Source organism: Perca fluviatilis, chromosome 7 (genome assembly GCF_010015445.1).
Source record: "Perca fluviatilis chromosome 7, GENO_Pfluv_1.0, whole genome shotgun sequence".
NCBI classification, from domain to species: Eukaryota; Metazoa; Chordata; class Actinopteri; order Perciformes; family Percidae; genus Perca; species Perca fluviatilis.
In genome coordinates, this window is record NC_053118.1 from 36,995,420 (window position 1) to 37,016,578 (window position 21,159).

Consider the following 21,159-nt stretch of genomic DNA (forward strand, 5'->3'; position numbering starts at 1 on the left):
TTAATTGATTTTAACATATGTTTACAGTGTAGGTTTAATGGGTTTTCTGCATCAACTAAGAGGTTTTTAATGAGTAAAAAACACTCAACATTTACAAAATATCTTCACAGATACCCCTCAATTTGAGCTTTTAAATGCAACCTTCATTTTTAAATGAATTCAGGGGGTTAACCCTGAATGTATAAGCCAATGAAGTATAATATCAAGGGGTGAAAACCTCTGAAAATGTATCATATATTATAAAACACATCCATAAATGTTTACCTTCATTTATAACCTAAAGTATGTGTTTTACTTTTAAATTAATCTGATATGACGGCTTCATTTTCTGTGTAAAAGTCAAAGTGGATCACAAGTGACCAGACACTGAGCCGTCAATAGGCAGAAATATGACTCCACTCCGGCTGCGATCAGCCCCATCCCACTGACTTCGACAGTTCATTTTGAACCCTGCAGTCCCGACCTGGCAGCTGTGTAACATTTGAAGGGTGAAGAGTGTGTAAAGTGGGCATCTTCTGCCAAATCAGTGTAATTATTGATAATTACGCGTCCCTGCACGCTGCCATGAACTCATCTCCTCCGAGTGACATGAGACCTTTACTGCAGCACAGGGATCACACCAAATAAATCATCAAGCGAACATCGAAAGGTCCCCAATGTTCAACGTATGACAGAACATAAATCACTGCAGAGCGCAGGGAGACGATGAGCCTCAGCACTGCGACTCATCAGATCAGTGTTTTCAATGAAGATTCAGGAACATTGTAGATCAGACTGCTTAACGGGCAAATGGTTGAGACTAATGGGCCCCAAACATACCCTTAACCAATTCCTGGACCTTATCACAGGACCATTAGCCTGGGAAAACCCTGATGAACCTCCGGCAAATTTGAGATTTGCTCTGCAAGTCTGTCTGGCCAAGAGCCCATTCTAGCCCATTTCCAATTTTTCCAAATCGAGGCACCAATCACAACCGTTGAGGCGGGCTTTACACGATGACGATAGCGCAGCGACCGCAAGCAGCTTTTTGTTTACATTCAACATGACGGCCACTGAACATGGATGGATTAAGAGAACCTAAGCGCAGCAACCTGTTGATGCTGCTGTCGCTGCTACGTCACCCAGATCGTTGGTCTGATTGGTTGAAGGACTATCCAATGGCACCCAGAGGCATTTGAGCGGCGTCCGTTGGTGACGGTCCTTTGGAAGACCTACTCTTAGTTACAACTGAGAAGGGTCTGGTGTCAACCAGGCTACATTAGCCTGGAAATACAGACCCAAATCCGAAAGATTAAGGGTCTGGCAATGAGTAATGAAAATGGCCCAACTCGAGGGGTGGCACCAAGCGTGCATTTGAAAATCTCACTGCACGCGATGGGATAACCCAGATAGGTTTTCTTTCTCCTATCCCAGAATGCATCTGTGGTGTAGCCAGACCTTTACTCCACAACGCTGTGGAGATCTGGCAATGCAAGACTATGCATCCTTGACTGACTGTTCAGAGAAATCACTGATTAGAAACAAATACTTTTTGCAAGTTACACAACCGCTGAGCCAAACTTCATAACTCCTCCAATGTGCTGATGTTTCCCTCCCTTTCCGTCCCGGCTACCTCTGTATTTCCACAGAATCCTGCCGTCCGCGGCATCCAGATGAGTTCAAAACATTCAGAACATAACCACGCGTTCCAAACATTTCTGCCGCGCAAGATCCAAAAGACCAAAAGCCGTCCTCTCTTGTCCATCTGGCTGTGCTTACTGCCTAATAGAGCCATTTCCTTTCCTCTGGGGGCAGCAGACACTGTCTGACCACATCACAGCTCAGAGGGACAGGAAATTGTTTTAAAATATGTGAAGTGACTTGATGATGATGCTGCCGCTGACGGAGAAGATAGTACCCTCTCTTTTTTTTTTTTTTTTTTTTTTTTTTTTTTTTTTTTTCGGGCTACATCCACGCTGCTACGTGTTCATTTTTGAGCAGCGTTTTGAGACAAAAACAATCTCCGTCCACACAAGAGTTTTAGCTCTGGTAGCAGAACTAATCTTATTATCGTCCATATCAGTGGTGGTTCTAAGAAGGGGGGCAAGGGGGCCCCCGTTATATTAAGCTTCGACCCCCCCTCTGGCCCCCCTAACTGTGTCAAATATTTTCATACATCTTTAACCCCACCTTTATCCCCAAAAAAGGGATATTATTTATGTGCAGTGATATGTGAAATTTAGGTTAACACTGATTGAGTATTCTTGTGTTTATCGTTATATGTTTATCAGTAGTCTTTTGTAGAACCAAACCTATGGGGTGGGGGGGTTGATTAATATATTTGGTTGCCCTGAAATTGCATGTGACCCCAGCCCGGTCCCTCTATTTGAAATGGTCTAGAACTAGAACCGCCACTGGTCCATATTAACCCGTCTGACAACACATATCACGTGACCATTCACACATGCACTGGGCACGTGCGTGGCAGTGTAAACAGGAAGCAGATTGGCACGAAAGTGCAAAATAATCGCCAGCGAATGGAGTGGAGTGACGGGGGTTAACGTTAGCTCTGGAGACTCCAGCTCGTCTCTGGTAAACTCTGCCCTTGTCAAGGTTGAAAGGAGTTATATAGTTTGCTGTCTGTAATACGGTCAACTTCACTACGGGCCACACTGGAAAATGAGAATTCGGATTCGGCCCGCAGGCCTCGAGTTTGACACGTTGTACCTAAGGAGTAAATCTCATCAGCGTCAGCGAGCCAATCAGCACGCAGCACGCTTCTACCAAGATCTAGTAATGTCTGTGATTGGCTGTCTAATGTTACACGCCGTAGAGACACGCAGGAAAAACTCTACGTTACACAGTAAGCACAGCCAGATGGACAAGAGAGGACGGCTTTTGGTCTTTTGGATCTTGCGCGGCAGAAATGTTTGGAACGCGTGGTTATGTTCTGAATGTTTTGAACTCATCGCGGGCAGAAGGATTCTGTGGAAATACAGAGGTAGCCGGGACGGAAAGGGAGGGAAACATCAGCACATTGGAGGAGTTATGAAGTTTGGCTCAGCGGTTGTGTAACCTGCAAAAAGTATTTGTTTCTAATCAGTGATTTCTCTGAACAGTCAGTCAAGGATGAACAGTCTCGCATTGCCAGATCTCCACAGCGTTGTGGAGTAAAGGTCTGGCTACACCACAGATGCATTCTGGGATAGGAGAAAGAAAACCTCTCTGGGTTGGATGTTGCATTTCTTTAAACCAATCACAATCGTCTCGGGCGGTGCTAAGCTCTGGACGCAGCGACGGTGGCTCTGCTAAACAGTCTCAGGAAGGAACTGGTTTTGGTGGAACATTTGCAAACGCCACATCCAATATTACATGAAGTAAACTGTTGGGAGTCACGTAGTAGGAGCTGAAACATAGATAGAAAGATTTGTGCATTAATGTGTAATGTTGTCAAAACATAAAAAAAAAAAAAAAGAGTTAGAAACATTGAAAAAAGCGTCAAAAAACAGGTGACATCTTGCCTATAGGGGATCAAATTGGTTTAGGTTGGCGCGCACACACAGGGCCCCCCCCCCCCAACACACAAACATGTTTAAGGCCTGTGTTTAATCACCCGCCAAGCGGAGTTTAATGTAAAGCATGTGAAGGTAATCACAGCCGAGGGCTCCAGTGACAGGCTGATGGAGAGGAGTCCGAATCTATCCACATCATGTATTTACACAGTCAGAGTTTGAGCCGCTCGCTCCGGTTCAGCTGTATACATGAAGGGTTGGATGTTAGGGAACGAGGGGCCTCGTTGTTTAGAGCTGAAATCCGCCTCACGGGACTGTCGAGAGTCTGACAGTTCTCCGGAGGTCGGCTGAACGCCAGTATCTGCGCTCCATTTAGCACTGTTCAGACCAGGCTCAGGCTACAGTCACACTGCTACGCTTTTATTTTAGCCCCATGATGTTTCAATAATGTACCCCCCATTTGAATTGTGTTTTCAAGCCATGCGATAGATTTACCAAACAACAGTCATGTAACTGAAAAAAACATTTAAATGCTGATAAAAAAAAGGCAACAAAAACTGTAAAAAAAAGAAGTGAAAACTTGGAAAAAGTCAGTAGAGAGAAGGAAGTAAGTAAGACAAGAATAGGTGGAAAATAGTATCAAAAACTTAGAAAACAGCGACAAAAACCTTGAAAAAGGCGGAACTGTTTTTTGAAAAAAGTGACAAAAACTTCTACAAACTTGGAGAAAAAAAGAAGACGGTAGAAAGAAGGAAGGAAGGAAGGAAGGGAGGGAGGCAGGCAAGAACAGGTCGAAAATAGTGACATAAACTTTAAAAAAAGTGACAAACTTTTTTTTTAAAGCGCTCCCGTACCCCCATGCAGTCCTCCAAAGTACCCCTTGGGGTACACGGACCCCCATTTGAAAAACACTGGCTTAGAACATATGGTCAAATTTAAATAATTTATTTAAAATTTAATAATAGTATTATTATATTAGTATATAGTAGGCTGACTTATTTCACGCTTCAAGTGCTGTTAAACTACAAAAAGCAGAAGGGGACTTTAGGGTACGTCAGCGCTTTTTTCGAAGTTTTTGTCGCTTTTATCACTTCTTTCGAAGTCTGTCAAAGTTTTTGTCACTTTTTTCTAAGTTTTTGATACCATTTTCCACCTATTCTTGCCTTCCTTTTTTCTACCTTTTTCTTTTTCCAAGTTTTTACTCTTTTTTTTAAAAGTTTTTTGTTGCCTTTTTTTCCATCAGCATTTCAATGTTTTTTCAGTATCATGGCTGTTGTTTAGGTAAATCTATCGCTGGTCAGGGGGTACTTGGCTTAAAAACACAATTCAAATGGGGGGTACATTATTGAAAAAAGGCGTGAGAACCACTGGTGTAGCCTATCAGCAGCTAAACTCTCCCGAGACAGTCCCGGAGACGGAGGGAAAGAGCTGAGGGGAAACCGCGGCGTATGGGCTCTCAGACGGTCACTGATCCCAACAATCGTGCTGTGAAAAATGCACACAAACATATCAACATATCATTAAAAAAAGAAGAGCCAACAACACTGAGAGTCTGCAGCTGCTCTCGCGGTGTTTGTCATCATCTGTCGGCTCTTTCTTCACAGACCCACCAAGAGGAAAAAAATCGTCCCCGGGGGCCCGGCAGCGCCTCAATTAGGACTGACCCTGGATGAGATTACTCTGCCCGTGACACTCAGATCCCCATCTTGGAAGCACATGTTTGGACTGCTGGGCTGCAAGAAGGAAAAGGCCCTGCAGCGGCCCGGGAGGACGGCTGAAGAGATCACTGGGGCCTCTCTCTTCCCTCCCCTCTCTGACATCTACAGCACCCGCTACAGCACCCACTACAGCACCCACTACAGCACCCACTGTCTGCGCAAAGCCACAAGCATCGTTAAGGACGCAACACACCTGTCCCCGTGCACTCGTCTCCTTACTGCCATCAGACAGAAGGTATATATATATATATATATATATGTAACGTGAAGGTTCGATATGTGGTGGTGGATCACTCTTTATGGGAATAAACAGCAGGATGGAGACGGATAACTTTCTCAAGCCGTACTTTACTGCACACTGCTCACAACAACAACACTTCCTTGTTCGGACCTCACACGTGACTTCACTAACCAATCAGAAGCGAGAACAGACTGAGGTAAACGTGATGGAATCAGAGCGGCAGATTCAACAGAATATCCTGTGTTAAATGTGTAAACATGTAAATATGTAACTAATAATCGTGTAACATAAATATGTAAATGATTAACTGACTAAACATTGTAACTACATTTCTAGTAAATGAACTCACATATAACTTATATTAAATTCTATGCCTTACAGCTTTCAAATATGAATTAACTCCACTTCTAAACCTTACATATATATACAATTGGGAAGAGCTTCTTCCCTCAAGCAGTCTGTTGCACAACAAAACAGGATGCACATTTTTCACACCCAACTGAAATGCACTCCTGCACTTTGTTTTTCTGCTGCTAAATTCTATATATTCTACCTTCATACCTCACAGTGGACCTAACTTCTAACAATCAGCGCTCTGTTACAAGTCTACTTATGCCCCGTCTTCTGTTGTCTGTTGTCCGTCCTGTCCCTCGTCTGTCTTAAATGCTCTGCTTTAAGTGCGTCACACGCGGGACGCGATCCCCGGTCTCCTGGGTGGAAGTCCTGTGTTTTAACCATCCTCCGCTACGCGGATTTCCGCCCTCTCAAACTACTCGCTACGGCGTCAATTCACACGCAATCGCGAGGTAATGTAAGTCAACGGAGGCCAACCGGCGTTGATAAACACGCTAAAAAGCGAGTATTGGCATACGAATTGGCGTGTCACGCATACGCCACTTCATGGCGTCAGTCTGCGTAGTCGGTGTCGGCTCAGTTCCTCGGGGCGACCCAAGCTCCCCCAGTAAGACAGGGGGGGTCAGAGTCAACTTCACTACGGGACACACTGGAAACTAAGAATCATACCAAGGGCCGGACATGGAGAGTTTATTGACACACTTTGTTTAATAGTCAGTCCTTTCAGAAAAATGCTGAGTTTTTTTGTGATTGTTGCGGGCAAAAATCCTTGATTATGCGGCACGTTTTCTTAAAAAATGCGATGGAATATGCTATGTGATATTTATGCAATTTTATGCGATGAAATTGCGGGAACTTGCAATAGCGGTTTGATGAAAAAGAGAAATAAAAGTGATTCCCCCCGCCCCCCCCCAACACCCTGCTTTTCGATGATGTTCACGTCGCGTAATTACGTCACTTCATAACGTCACTTCATAACGTCACTTCATAACGTTCCCATGGCAACAGGGGGAAATGGCTGCTCCTGTGTGAAGTAAACGCAACATTTTTCAACTTCCTGCTAAGATATATTATGGGACTTTTTTGCAACGGAAATGCGGGGATTATGAAATCATGCAAGCCCCGCATATTTTGCGCGGAAATCGACAATTTATGCGGCGAAAGTGGCGACGTATTTGAAAATATGCACAACCCCCCCCCCGCATAAATATGCAGACTTTGGCTGATTATGCGTTGAATTATGCGATAATAATCACGTTTTTTTGGAAGGACTGAATAGAAAAAGTCAAACATCTTTTACTGTATTATTGCATATCCCACAAAAGTCTTCTCACTTACAGCTTGGTCGACATAAAGCCCCCCAAAAAAGTAACTTAGCCATCGAAGAAAAAGCAAAAAAAAAAAAAGGTTGATAAAAGCAGAGAAAAAAAAACAAAAACCAACTTAAAAAGGGACAAAAACATTGAAGAAAAGCGCCAAACGTGTCGGCAAGAGTGACAAAAATCTTCAGAAAAAGCGACAAAACGTTGAAAAAGCGACAAAGACTAGGCGGGCCAAAATGTAACATGAACCCTAACTGGTCTGCGGGGCCGGATCAGAACCTGTAAGGGGCCTTGAGTTTGACACATGTGCAGTAAGACGTCCTTTTGCCGCTGCCTGGGCTCCAACCTGCGGGACCTTTCCTGTCTATCAGCTGTCACTACAAATAAAGGGGAAAGCCCCGAAAAATAATTAATAAAAAAAGAATGGCGCCTGTACGGCGCTGAGACACACTAACATGTGTCAGTCAGAGAAAAACAAGCCCTCAGTCAGACCTAATACCCCCCCCAACCCCCCCAGCCCCCAAACCAAGGCTTCACATCCCCGAATACCAGCGCTGGGTGTTTTCCTCCCCCTCCTGTGATTGGCTGTTTCTGATTGCTCTGTTTGAAAAGCAGATGTTTGTGCTATGGGTAATCTCAACGGAGGAATACGTCTTTTTTTTTTTTGGGGGGGGGGTACGATATAGAGCGCATGTTTGGACCGGCGCTGATGGAAAACAGCCACGAACTGAAAGTGAACCCTGGGCAGGTTAAAAAGTGAGGCTCCGCGGTGGAGGTCCAGGAGGAGGAGGCATGAAGGGACCGCTCTACCAAGACACTAACACAACATGGCAGCACCAGGACCTGGACCAGGACCTGGACCAGGACCTGGACCAGGACCTGGACTTAACCCTAAAACCACCCGGGTCATTGAGACCGACACGGCAGCATGTGTGCCCCGACGGTTCAACACAAACACTATATTAATGTGATGGCATGATATGAGATGTATTTTGGGATGAGTTGTGTGCGTCAGGCATTGTTGCTTTTTATTAATTTGTGTGTGTGTGTGTGTGTGTGTGTGTGTGTCTGTGTGTGTGTCTGTGTGTGTCTGTGTGTGTGTGTGTGTGTGTGTGTCTGTCTGTGTGTGTGTGTGTGTGTGTGTGTGTGTGTGTGTGTGTGTGTGTGTCTGTGTGTGTGTGATGTGTGTGTGTCTGTGTGTGTTTCTGTGTATGTGTATGTGTGTGTTTCTGTGTGTGTGTCTGTGTGTGTGTCTGTGCGTGTGTGATGTGTGTGTGTCTGTATGTCTGTCTGTGTGTGTGTGTGTTTGTGTGTCTGTGTGTGTGTGTGTGTGTCTCTGTGTGTGTGTGTCTGTGTGTGTGCGTGTCTGTGTGTGTGCGTGTGTCTGTGTGTGTGTGTGTGTGTCTGTGTGTGTGTGTGTGTGTGTGTGTGTGTGTGTGTGTGTGTGTGTGTGTGTGTGTGTGTGTGTGTGATGTGTGATGTGTGTGTCTGTGTGATGTGACGGTTCAACACAAACACTATATTAATGTGATGGCATGATATGAGATGTATTTTGGGATGAGTTGTGTGCGTCAGGCATTGTTGCTTTTTATTAATTTGTGTGTGTGTGTGTGTGTGTGTGTGTGTCTTTCTTTGTGTGTGTCTGTGTGATGTGTGTGTGTGTGTGTCTGTGTGTGTGTGTGTGTGTGTATGTCTGTCTCTGTGTGTGTGTGTGTGTGTGTGTGTGTCTGTGTGTGTGTCTGTGTGTGTGTGTGTGTGTGTGTGTGTGTCTGTGTGTGTGTGTGTGTCTGTATGTGTGTCTGTGTGTCTGTGTGTGTGTCTGTGTGTGTGTGTGTGTGTGTATGTGTGTCTGTGTGTCTGTGTGTGTGTGTGTGTGTGTGTGTGTGTGTGTCTGTATGTGTGTCTGTGTGTTCGTGTGTCGTGTGTGTGTGTGTCTGTATGTGTGTCTGTGTGTCTGTGTGTGTGTCTGTGTGTGTGTCTGTATGTGTGTCTGTGTGTCTGTGTGTGGGTCTGTGTGTCTGTGTGTGGGTCTGTGTGTGTGTGTGTGTGTCTGTATGTGTGTCTGTGTGTCTGTGTCTGTGTGTGTGTGTGTCTGTATGTGTGTCTGTGTGTCTGTGTGTGGGTCTGTGTGTCTGTGTGTGGGTCTGTGTGTGTGTGTGTGTATGTGTGTCTGTGTGTCTGTATGTGTGTCTGTGTGTCTGTGTGTGGGTCTGTGTGTCTGTATGTGTGTCTGTGTGTCTGTGTGTGGGTCTGTGTGTGTGTCTGTGTGTGTATGTGTGTCTGTGTGTGGGTCTGTGTGTGTGTCTGTGTGTGTGTCTGTGTGTGTGTCTGTGTGTGTGTGTGTCTGTGTGTGTGTGTGTGTGTGTGTGTGTCTGTGTGTGTGTGTGTGTGTGTGTGTGTGTGTGTGTGTCTGTGTGTGTGTCTGTGTGTGTGTGTGTGTCTGTGTGTGTGTGTGTGTCTGTGTGTCTGTGCGTTCATTTTCTCTTTAAAAGATTCAAAGATTTCAAAATGCCTGAATCAAAAAACGTCGATAAAAAGCGAGAAAAACTTTTTAAAAAAACAACAAAACATCGGAAACCGCAGCAAAATTTCGACAAAAACGTCTCGAAAAATGACAAAATAGATCTAGAAAAACGATGCAGAAAACCAACAAAAGTCAAAGGACGCCAAAGGGGCTCAGAAACACACTCGACCAAATCTGCTCCAGGCTGTCAGACCAAACCTGTCAAGTTTTGGATTTGAAAATAAGGGAACTTTTTCTGGCGCCCCAACCGGGCGCAAGCAGTCCCCTAATTTTTTTTTTTATTTTACATTCCACACATTCTTTTCATTTCATATTGCTTTTCTTTTACAGTTTTTCTTTTAATTTCACATAACTTTTCTTTAGTGAGTTATTGTACAAATTTGTTGCAGACTTTGCATTCTTTAAGACTGTTTAGGAAAGAGTGTATTAGTGGGCGGGGCCAGAGTGGTTCATGTTACATGAGAGTAGAGCGCAGACAGTTCTGTTGTCTAACGTCATCCTATTCTCTGGAACAATCTTTCGTACCATGCTAAACACCCTTTCTGATCGTGCGTTGCTGTGGGGAATGCATAGTAAAGCCTTCAGAAGTTTTGGCAGCGCACCGTCTCTGTCGTAGCGTCCATCATCTGTCTCTGTTTTTTTTCTTCTTTTTTTCCCGTGCGTTGTCACTCATCATCTGACCTCACACACGCGACAACTGCCACCTACAGTACCTGTAGTAGGCATAGATATATGCTGTAGTAGGCTGTACTACGTACCTGTAGTAGGCATAGATATATGCTGTAGTAGGCTGTACTACGTACCTGTAGTAGGCATAGATATATGCTGTAGTAGGCTGTACTACGTACCTGTAGTAGGCATAGATATATGCTGTAGTAGGCTGTACTACGTACCTGTAGTAGGCATAGATATATGCTGTAGTAGGCTGTACTACGTACCTGTAGTAGGCATAGATATATGCTGTAGTAGGCTGTACTACGTACCTGTAGTAGGCATAGATATATGCTGAGTAGGCATAGATATATGCTGTAGTAGGCATAGATATATGCTGTAGTAGGCTGTACTACGTACCTGTAGTAGGCATAGATATATGCTGTAGTAGGCATAGATATATGCTGTAGTAGGCTGTACTACGTACCTGTAGTAGGCATAGATATATGCTGTAGTAGGCTGTACTACGTACCTGTAGTAGGCATAGATATATGCTGTAGTAGGCTGTACTACGTACCTGTAGTAGGCATAGATATATGCTGTAGTAGGCAGTACTACGTACCTGTAGTAGGCATAGATATATGCTGTAGTAGGCTGTGTCTGTAGTAGGCATGGATATTATGCTGTAGTAGGCTGTGACCTGTAGTAGGCATAGATATATATGCTGTAGTAGGCTGTACTAGTACTGTAGTAGGCATATGATATATGCTGTAGTAGGCTGTACTACGTCCTGTAGTAGGCATAGATATATGCTGTAGTAGGCATAGATATATGCTGTAGTAGGCGACTACGTTACCTGTAGTAGGCATAGATATATGCTGTAGTAGGCTGTACTACGTTCGTGTAGGCATAGATATATGCTGTAGTAGGCGTTTCACATTACCTGTAGTAGGCATAGATATATGCCTGTAGTAGGCATAGATATATGCTGTAGTAGGCTTCTGATACCTGTAGTAGGCATAGATATATGCTGTAGTAGGCTGTACTACGTACCTGTAGTAGGCATAGATATATGCTGTAGTAGGCATAGATATATGCTGTAGTAGGCTGTACTACGTACCTGTAGTAGGCATAGATATATGCTGTAGTAGGCTGTACTACGTACCTGTAGTAGGCATAGATATATGCTGTAGTAGGCATAGATATATGCTGTAGTAGGCTGTACTACGTACCTGTAGTAGGCTAGATATATGCTGTAGTAGGCTGTACTACATTCCTGTAGTAGACATAGATATATGCTGTAGTAGGCATAGATATATGCTGGTAGTAGGCACTACGTTACCTGTAGTAGGCATAGATATATGCTGTAGTAGGCATAGATATATGCTGTAGGTGCATAAGATGTTGCTGTAGTAGGCTGTACTACGTACCTGTAGTGCATAGATATATGCTGTAGTAGGCTGTACTACGTACCTGTAGTAGGCATAGATATATGCTGTAGTAGGCATAGATATATGCTGTAGTAGGCTGTACTACGTACCTGTAGTAGGCATAGATATATGCTGTAGTAGGCATAGATATATGCTGTAGTAGGCAGTACTACGTACCTGTAGTAGGCATAGATATATGCTGTAGTAGGTCCTACACGTACCTGTAGTAGGCATAGATATATGCTGTAGTAGGCTGTTACTACGTTACCTGTAGTAGGCATAGTTATATGCTGTAGTAGGCTGTACCTACGTCCTGTAGTAGGCATAGATATATATGCTGTAGTGGGCGCTTCATTACCTGTAGTAGGCATAGATATATGCTGTAGTAGGCATAGATATATGCTGTAGTAGGCATAGATATATGCTGTAGTAGGCATAGATATATGCTGTAGTAGGCATAGATATATGCTGTAGTAGGCATAGATATATGCTGTAGTAGGCATAGATATATGCTGTAGTAGGCATAGATATATGCTGTAGTAGGCTGTACTACGTACCTGTAGTAGGCATAGATATATGCTGTAGTAGGCATAGATATATGCTGTAGTAGGCATAGATATATGCTGTAGTAGGCTGTACTACGTACCTGTAGTAGGCATAGATATATGCTGTAGTAGGCTGTACTACGTACCTGTAGTAGGCATAGATATATGCTGTAGTAGGCTGTACTACGTACCTGTAGTAGGCATAGATATATGCTGTAGTAGGCTACTGCAGGTGGCAGGTATCGCGAGGCTAGTGACAGAGCTCAGATTGGGAATGTTTTTTTAGTTTTTTTTACTCCGCTCGGGTCCGGACGCAGGTTAAAATACGGGAGATTTACGGGAAAATACTAATACGGGAGGACGGCGGGAAAGAAGAGTAAAATACGGGACTTTCCCGGCCAAAACGGGATACTTGACAGGTATGTGTCAGACCGTCGTCCAATCAGAGCGCAGGATCATTCTCATTAAAAGGTGCCCCGCCACACTAAACCGCTTTTTACTCGCATTGTTGTGTTTTTTTTAAATATGTTAGGCCGGTTAGACACTGGCTGCGTGGCGTGAGCGTGTCAGCTGCGTGAGCGTGTCCGTTCATATTTCGGCTCCCATGGTAACAGGTCAGAGCTTACACACCGCTGTGCCTGCTAGAAAAAGGACAGACGCCTATTTTTCATGCGACACGCAAGCGTGTTGGAAGTGTTTCCAGGCAAAATAGAATACAAAAATCTGTTTATATGTCGTTTAGACACAAATACATATTAATAAATGACATGTTGATGTTTGAAAGTCTTGAGGTTTTGATATAAATGCAGATATATATATGAATGTAATTTAAAAACAAAATAGATTTTCTAACTATTGCACCTGTCAATCCAGAAGGAAATATCCTGGAGCCTATTTTGCCGTCAACACTGCCGACGTTGTCTTTGCTGTAATCAGATCAGAATATATTTATGTTTAATATTTCATTTTATCAATGGGAGACATCCATGTGTCCAGACAAGGCTAGCAGCAGCAGCAGCCGTTGCAGCGCCGCGTCAGACACCTTTCTGGTGTGTAAAGACATCGGAAATGCCACGCAGCTGACACGCAACAGAAAACGCCACGCTCACGCCACGCAGGCGGTGCGTAGCCGGCCTCAGGTCCAACGTGATGGACTCTTCAGAAGAGGTCATTATCTTGAGCGTCTTATGATGCGGGCCAAAGCAGCAGCTGATGCTGGGACGAGAAAGGGAACTCTGTGTTGGATTTGTTTGGTCTGGATTCAGCCACTTTGGACCCTGTGGACCGGCTCGTCACCGAGGAAGGTTTTCATTTGTTTTTATAGCTGCAAAAAGACTTTTATTTTCCTCCTCCGTGTTTACGGTTTGACGCCACTCTTTTGTTTGTCAAAATGTTGCCGATCTCTCGGTCAAATCTCCCATGAAAAAGACGAACGGCGAGCCAGAGTCCAAGGGGAAAACTTAGGGCCAAAGTTCACAAGAAAGTGATGGAAAACAGACGGTTACAGAGGCAGGAATTCAATAGAGAAAGATAAGATATCTGCACCAGTTTCTCATCAGGACTCATCAGCTGGAGACTTGTAGTCCGTTCTATTGTCGGCTAGTTTACTTTAGAATCAGACATCAGATTTATAAACTACATGTGTTCTGTGTGCAGGAATCTGAATGTGTAAAGTAACTAGTAACTAAAGTAACTAGTAACTAAAGCTGGAATGGGTGAATGTAGCGGAGTAACTGAAGTAACTAGTAACTAAAGCTGGAACAGGTGAATGTAGCGGAGTAACTAAAGTAACTAGTAACTAAAGCTGGAACAGGTGAATGTAGCGGAGTAACTAAAGTAACTAGTAACTAAAGCTGGAACAGATGAATGTAGCGGAGTAACTAAAGTAACTAGTAACTAAAGCTGGAACAGATGAATGTAGTGGAGTAACTAAAGTAACTAGTAACTAAAGCTGGAACAGATGAATGTAGCGGAGTAACTAAAGTAACTAGTAACTAAAGCTGGAACAGATGAATGTAGCGGAGTAACTAAAGTAACTAGTAACTAAAGCTGGAACAGGTGAATGTAGCGGAGTAACTAAAGTAACTAGTAACTAAAGCTGGAACAGGTGAATGTAGCGGAGTAACTAAAGTAACTAGTAACTAAAGCTGGAACAGGTGAATGTAGCGGAGTAACTAAAAAGTAACTAGTAACTAAAGCTGGAACAGATGAATGTAGCGAAGAAACTAAAGTAACTAGTAACTAAAGCTGGAACAGATGAATGTGCGGAGTAACTAAAGTAACTAGTAACTAAAGCTGTAACAGGTGAATGTAGCGGAGTAACTAAAGTAACTAGTAACTAAAGCTGGAACAGATGAATGTAGCGGAGTAACTAAAGTAACTAGTAACTAAAGCTGGAACAGATGAATGTGCGGAGTAACTAAAGTAACTAGTAACTAAAGCTGTAACAGATGAATGTGCGAAGTAACTAAAGTAACTAGTAACTAAAGCTGTAACAGGTGAATGTAGCGGAGTAACTAAAGTAACTAGTAACTAAAGCTGGAACAGGTGAATGTAGCGAGTAACTAAAGTAACTAGTAACTAAAGCTGGAACAGATGAATGTAGCGGTAACTAAAGTAACTAGTAACTAAAGCTGGAACAGATGAATGTAGCGGAGTAACTAAAGTAACTAGTAACTAAAGCTGTAACAGATGAATGTGAGCGAGTAACTAAAGTAACTAGTAACTAAAGCTGGAACAGGTGAATGTAGCGGAGTAACTAAAGTAACTAGTAACTAAAGCTGGAACAGATGAATGTAGCGGAGTAACTAAAATAACTAGTAACTAAAGTAACTAGTAACTAAAGCTGGAACAGATGAATGTAGCGGAGTAACTAAAGTAACTAGTAACTAAAGTAACTAGTAACTAAAGCTGTAACAGATGAATGTAGCGGAGTAACTAAAGTAACTAGTAACTAAAGTAACTAGTAACTAAAGCTGGAACAGATGAATGTAGCGGAGTAACTAAAGTAACTAGTAACTAAAGTAACTAGTAACTAAAGCTGGAACAGATGAATGTAGCGGAGTAAACAGTCCAATATTTCTCTCTGAAATGTAGCGGAGTAGAAGTAGAAAGTGGCGTGAAAAGAAAAGACTCAAGTTAAAGTACAAGTACCTCAACATTTGGTACTGAAGTACAGTACTGGAGTACATGTACTTAGTTTACATTCATCTACTGAAAAAGGGCAATATTTTTTTTCTACCAAAAATGTGACTTTTTCTCTCCTTATTTGGACCTTTTTGTCTTCCTTCTATTGTCGATTTTTGTTGAAACAATTTTTTAGATTTTTGTTGACAATATTTTTGTCATTTTTGTCGAGCCTGTATCGCTTTATTTCACTTTTTTCAAATGTTTTTGTCACTTCCTTCCTTCCTTCCTTCCTTCCTTCCTTCCTTCCTTCCTTCCTTCCTTCCTTCCTTCCTTCCTTCCTTCCTTCCTTCCTTCCTTCCTTCCTTCCTGCCTTTCTGCCTTCCTTCCTGCTTTCCTTCCTTCCTTCCTTCCTTCCTTCCTTCCTTCCTTCCTTCCTTCCTTCCTTTCTGCCTTCCTTCCTTCCTTCCTTCCTTCCTTCCTTCTGCCACCTTTTTAAAAGAAAGTTTGTTGCAAGGTTTTTGTCACTTATTTTGAAGTTTGTAACTTTTTTTAAATCTTTTGTCACTTTTTGTCGACCTATTCTTGCGTCTTTTCAAAGTAGTCTTTGAAAGTTTCTGTCGTCAGTTCACCAGTTTAAGAATCACTACAGCAATCAGAGAGCAGGTTTATGGCTCTCAGGCAAGATTAAAGCACAGAAAGAAGAGAAGAAGTATCCTGTGAATGCCCGCCATGCCGCGGCGCTTTGATTAAACACGCGAGATCGTTACGGCTCATTTGCGGTGGCGAGTGTGTGTGTGTTCGTGTGTGTGTGTGTGTTGGGATGCAGAGAGAGCCTGAGGGGGAGAGAGAAACCAAACAACTGGCACACGGCCTCACAGCTGGGTTTTAAAGATTACTTTAGGACAGCCGAAGACGTGAAAGGGCAGAGGCAGAGAGAGAGAGAGAGAGAGGGAACGACATGGTAGGTGATGTCATGTAGATGTCATGATGTCATACCTGGCACAGGCTCAGCGTCCGGCTCAAAGGCACTTCAGCCGGAGGACAGGGAGTCTGGAGATGCTGAGGAGGGAGACGAGAAAGAAAGACGTTACTAATACACAGAGAGCTCCACAAACACTAGTCTACATCCACAACGCTCCACTTCAGGGATCGCTCCGGTGCTGCCGGAAATTGCGCCGGATGTCCCGTCCCCTTCCTCTGTCTCTGTGTTGGCGTTCTAACCTGCGGCTGATTTGTGAGGACTATGGTTAACTGCTCCTCAGATCTCTGCAGGGTAAATCCAGACAGCTAGCTAGACTATCTGTCTGTCTGTCTAACAGCTAGCTAGACTATCTGTCCAATCGGAGTTTTCTCTCGCACGACTAAAACTACTTTTGAACGTACACACGTTCCACCAAAACAAGTTCCTTCCAGAGGCTATTTAGCAGAGGCACCGTGGCTCCGTCTGGAGCTTAGCCCCGCCCCGAGATGATTGTGATTGGTTTAAAGAAATGCCGATAAAACCAGAGCACGTTGTTCTACCACCCAGAATGCTGTGTGGACTAGCCAGACCCTCCTCCGCGGTGCTGCGGAGGACGGTCTGGCAAAGCGAGACTAAATAAACACTGATACTAATAGGATGATCCAGCAGCAGCAGCTGAGCGAGTGACTGAGTGAGACTGTGTGTGTCTCTGTGTGTGTGTGTGTGTCTGTCTGTGAGTGTCTCTGTGTGTGTCTCTGTGTGTGTCTGTGTGTGTGTGTGTGTGTGTGTGTGTGTGTGTGTGTGTGTGTGTGTGTGTGTGTGTGTGTGTGTGTGTGTGTGTGTGTGTGTGAATTTAAACTGTTTGAACTAACTGTGGGAGATGGAGCAGCTAAGCAGCTGAGTGGGCTTTTCCTTTATCCTTTAAATGCATCTTTCTGAGCGGTCTGTGTATAAACCGGACACAGCTAAGGTATAGATGTAGATTTACCTTCTAAATAATGGAATTAGTAATCAGCTAGTGGAGTCTGTACAAATATTTAGCGAGTGCCTCAGACAACAGCTTCTCTCCCCCCGCCACCACTCTCCTGAACTGAGGATAAGTGGGGTCACCCCCACTCTGGCCACTCACCCACTTCTCTACACATTACAGACTTTATCATTCCAATATGCATCTTGCACACTACTTTGCACTATTACTTTTTGCACTCTACATCCCACTCCACGTGTACTTGATATTATGTCTTATTTGTATATTTGTATATTATGTTGATATGTGCCTATATGCATATTGTTGTCTCTATTGTACAGTGTCTATATTACTATTTGTCTACTGAATGTTTACTGCTACATGTCTATTTGTTGAATGTATAGAGAGTTATGAACACCTACCGAAATCAAATTCCTTGCGTATGTAAGCATACTCGGCCAAATAATCTGAATCTGATTCTGATAATCAGTCAGGGGCATAGGAAATCTGTTTAGAAATATAGAATACATTGGATAGGATGGAACAACCCAACGCCATTTTACTACATGAAACACATCACATTCATCATTAATTTGAATATTTTCAAGAAATCGTATATATCTAAATACATGACACATTTTCTATCGGCTCTTAAGGCCTAAATTTGGATAGTCATGATGGAAACATTAACGGGTCATGTGACAGAAGCGTATAAAAATGAAGTGCCATACACTCACAATAAACTTGGCTCAAACTTCAACAAAGAAGACCTCTCTGTACACAGCTATACAGAAATAAAGGGCAATACACAGTTTCTTTCTGCTCTACAGCGAGTTCAGTATGGTTCTGCTCGGAAACTGGCCTCAACGTCTCAACACAGTACACAGCTGCCATACCATGTGTGTTTTAAAGGGGACCTGTGCAGGGTTTTCTACATGCATGTTTGTCCATCTTTCCATCCCTCTGAGTGCTTTCTAAAGGTTTTGGTGCGAGCGAGCAGACGAGTGTAAACAGGACCAGAGTGACTTCCTGATTGGAGACAACGTTCCACCCTGAGACCAGATAAACAGGAAGTGATACAGCCAGATATCAGCCAGCTGGGAGCCCAACCAGCGACAGGGTCACTGCTGAGGAATCATCCATCTGTCTCGCTGTGTGTGTGTGTGTGTGTGTGTGTGGGTGTGTGTGTGTCTGTCTGTGTGTGTGTATGTGTGTGTGTCTGTCTGTCTGTGTGTGTGTGTGTGTGTGTCTGTCTGTGTGTGTATGTGTGTGTGTCTGTCTGTGTGTGTCTCTGTGTGTGTGTGTGTGTGTGTGTGTGTCTGTCTGTGCGTGTCTCTGTGTGTGTCCCTGTGTGTGTGTGTGTCTGTCTGTCTGTGTGTGTATGTGTGTGTGTGTCTGTCTGTGTGTGTGTGTCTGTGTGTGTGTGTGTGTGTCTGTCTGTGAGTGTCTCTGTGTGTGTCTCTGTGTGTGTGTGTGTGTGTCTGTCTGTGTGTGTGTCTGTTTGTGTGTGTGTGTCTTTGTGTGTGTGTGTGTCTCTGTGTGTCTGTGTGTGTGTGTGTCTGTCTGTCTGTGTGTGTATGTGTGTGTGTCTGTCTGTGTGTGTATGTGTGTGTGTCTGTCTGTGTGTGTCTCTGTGTGTGTGTGTGTGTGTGTGTGTGTGTGTGTCTGTCTGTGCGTGTCTGTGTGTGTCCCTGTGTGTGTGTGTGTGTGTCTGTCTGTCTGTGTGTGTATGTGTGTGTGTGTGTCTGTCTGTGTGTGTCTCTGTGTGTGTGTGTGTGTGTGTCTGTCTGTGTGTGTGTCTGTTTGTGTGTGTGTGTGTTTTGTGTGTGTGTGTGTCTCTGTGTGTGTGTCTGTGTGTGTGTGTGTGTGTGTGTGTGTGTGTCTCTGTGTGTCTCTCTCTCTGTGTGTGTGTGTGTGTGTGTGTGTGTGTGTGTGTGTGTGTGTGTGTGTGTGTGTGTGTGTGTGTCTGTGTGTGTGTGTGTCTGACTCAGTACAATGCTGTTCCCATTGAACACTAAAACAGCAGCAGCTCCAGTGAACTTTATCTGAGCAGTGGGTCATCTCTTTAACATGTATTAAAATGAGCTCTACCACAATGATCAGTTAACACAAAGACACTGTCCACCTTCACACAAAGAAGCCTACGTGTGTGTCCATGGTGCAGTGTCATCAAGCTCACAGAAAGATCCTCCTTAAGGGATTAAAGCTGGAACTGGCAGCAGTCTCACCTTCAACATAATGACTGGTTCTAAAGGCCTGTCCACACCAAGAACCAGAACCATAACCATAACTATACTGATGTGAGCAGTGGTGTAGTCTAATGTATTGTAGTGGGTATACTGTACTGTATATACATATATTGGCCTAGATATATGGACCAGAATCTACCTTTGGGGGAGGGGGGAGGTCTGGGTGTCCCTCAGGGTTATTTTGAGCATCAACGACTTCATTTCCTGTATTCAGATACACTTTTATGCACCAAATTTACGGTGGAAATCCCTTTATTTATCCTATGTGAAGAAGAAAAGCACAGATGACAATTCAAAATATATCAAAAATATGATGGAAAGTATGTTGCAGCGTGTCATTGGGCATTTTTAAGAGGGGATATGGAAATCCTGGAGCTTTCTTAGGGGGTAGTGTAGAAATCTATTGGGTTTAGAACAAGAATGTCCTGTAGCCTGGGATGGCCTCGCTGTCTCCTTCTGTCTGGCATGTGTAAGATAAGACGTGTTCAAATTTAGTGGAGCAAAAGTGCTCCTGATAAATTGGATAAAGAACTGCGCATCGCTGCGTATCACGTAGACTCCACCGCTGGACGTCCACACGATAACGTTCTGCAAACAGCGAGGGTGAGCCCGCGCTGCACGCTCCAGCTGATAATAACACATCGTTGTTGCAACGTACGATTACAGGAATGTCTGTAGTGATATCCTACATATTTTTCGTGGATTCAGGTACATTTTATGAACCCCAAAAAAAGTCTAGCGCCGGTCCCTGGGGCGCCCAGCGGTGCACAGAGCTCCAGGGAGCTGCAGAGAGCAGAGATATACTATCTAGATATTTTGTTCTAGTTGTTTTATTGCTATTTTCTTTTGCATTTGTTAGAGTTCACGATGTTTATTTTCTCTTCCTGAATGTGTCATGTAATATTGCCCGATTTAATATTTCATTTTGTCTGCTTTCATTTTGTTGTGGACCCCAGGAAGACTAGCTGGGGGGGTCTGGGCAACAGAATCCAGAAACCAGATCGCCCGGAGAAGCGGGTGGAAGTACGTGAGGGGGGTGGGGGGGGGGGTGGGTGGGGGAGACATGCATCCTGAACTCTCAACAGTGCCGATCCTAATCTGACTGTCTGATTGGTCCCCTCCTCCGCTGACTCTCCCTCTCTAATGACTGTGCATGTAGGAATATAAACTCTGACCAAAAAAGGCTTCTCTCCTGCCGTCTGCATCACACACAAGCACACACACTTACACACACACATACACACATACTCATACTGTACACACGCACTGACTTGCAGCAGATCTATGATATACACACAGGAGAAAGATAATGTAAGCACAGCACAGAAAAGGATTTAAACCGTGAGGTGACCTTATCCCCATTAAGCCTAACAAATGCTCCCCTCTAACACGACCCACATCATCAGATCTACACCAGGGAATGAGAATGGAGCCAGTCACTCTCTCACTCGCTCTACCACACACACACACACACACACACACACACACACACACACACACACACACACACACACACACACACACACCAACCCTGCTATTCTCTTAAAGAGTTTGACGCACACACCAGCGCACAAGTA

The 21,159-nt window shown here is 43.9% G+C and overlaps 1 protein-coding gene across 1 annotated transcript in view; it reads right to left on the reverse strand.

Annotated features, from left to right (window-relative positions):
- Nucleotides 1-21,159, reverse strand: part of col6a4a (collagen, type VI, alpha 4a) — a 98,688-nt gene that overhangs the window by 67,356 nt on the left and 10,173 nt on the right. Inside the window, exon 2 of the mRNA XM_039806175.1 lies at nt 16,402-16,464. The gene's annotated coding sequence lies outside the window, so the exon portion shown is untranslated. The remainder of the gene's footprint in view (nt 1-16,401; nt 16,465-21,159) is intronic.